A 1518-nucleotide genomic window follows, 5' to 3' on the forward strand; every position below is an offset into this window, starting at 1 on the left:
TATTATGCTAAGTGAAATAAGCCAAACTGAGAAAGACAAATATCACATGATCTCACTTATTTATGGAATCTAATGAACAAAATGAATTGACCAACAAAAAAGACCTGAAACAGGGAGGCATGGAACAGACTGACATACCTCAATGTGGGGTTGCGGGGATGAGAAGAGATAAACCAAAGAACTTATATACTTATAAACATAGCCCATGGACATGGGCAACAGGGTGTTGAGGACCTGGGTGGTAGGTAGGGAGGGAACAGGGGAGAAAAATGGGAGATATCTGTAATATCATCAATAATAAAAAATACATTAAAAAAGATATACTACATAAATACAATGGAATATTACTCAGCCATTAAAGAGAATGACATCTTACCATTTGCAAAAATACAGATGGACTCAGAGGGTATTATGCTAAGTATAAGTCAGACATAGGAAGACAAACACCATATAATTTCACTTATATGTGGAATCTAAAGAACAAAATAATGAACAAAACAGAAACAAGACTCATAGATACAAAGACCAAACTCATGGCTGCCAGATGGGAGAAGGGTTTGGGGGCTAAACAAAAAAGATGAAAGGATTAAGAAGTACAAACTGGCCCTTGCCAGTGTTTCGAGCATCAGCCCACATGCTGAAGGGTCGTGGGTTCGATTCCTGGCCAAGTATGTCCCTGGGTTTTGGGTTTGCTCCCCACCCCCTGTTCAGGGTGTGTGTGGGAGGCAACCAGTTGATGTGTCTCTCTCATATTGGTGTTTTTCTCTCTCTCCTCCTCTTCCCTCCCTTCCACTCTCTCTGAAATGCAATGGGAAAAATATCCTCTGGTGAGAATTAACAACAAGAACAAAAAAGAAGTATAAACTGGCAGTTACAAAATAGTCACCAGGATGCAAAGTACAGTACAGCATAGGGAATATAGTTAGTAATATTGTAATAAATATGTATGCTGCTAGGTAGGTACTAGACTTATTAGGGGGATCACTTTGTAAATTATATAAATGTCTAACCATTATACTGTATACTTGAAACTAATAAGATTGAATGTCAACTGTAATTAAAAATTTTTAATTAAAAAATAAAGTATACATACAACTTAACAAAAGGAAGATAAACAATCCAATCAAAAAATGGACAAAGGACCTAAATAGACACTTTTCAAAAGAGGACATTCAGAAAGCCAAGAGACATATGAAAACATGCTCAAAGTCACTAATCATCCGAGAGATACAAATCAAAACAACAATGAGGTACCATCTCACACCTGTCAGAATGGCTATCATCAACAAATCAACAAATGACAAGTGCTGGAGAGGATGTGGAGAAAAAGGAACACTCGTGCACTGCTGGTGGGAATGCAGACTGGTGCAGCCACTATGGAAGACAGTATGGAGTTTCCTCAAAAAACTAAAAATGGAACTCCCATTTGACCCTGTTATCCCACTTCTAGGAATATATCCCAAGAAACCAGAAACACCAATCAGAAAGGATATGTGCACCCCTATGTTCATAGCAGCA

Source organism: Myotis lucifugus, unplaced genomic scaffold, assembly GCF_000147115.1.
Source record: "Myotis lucifugus unplaced genomic scaffold, Myoluc2.0 scaffold_72, whole genome shotgun sequence".
NCBI lineage: Eukaryota > Metazoa > Chordata > Mammalia > Chiroptera > Vespertilionidae > Myotis > Myotis lucifugus.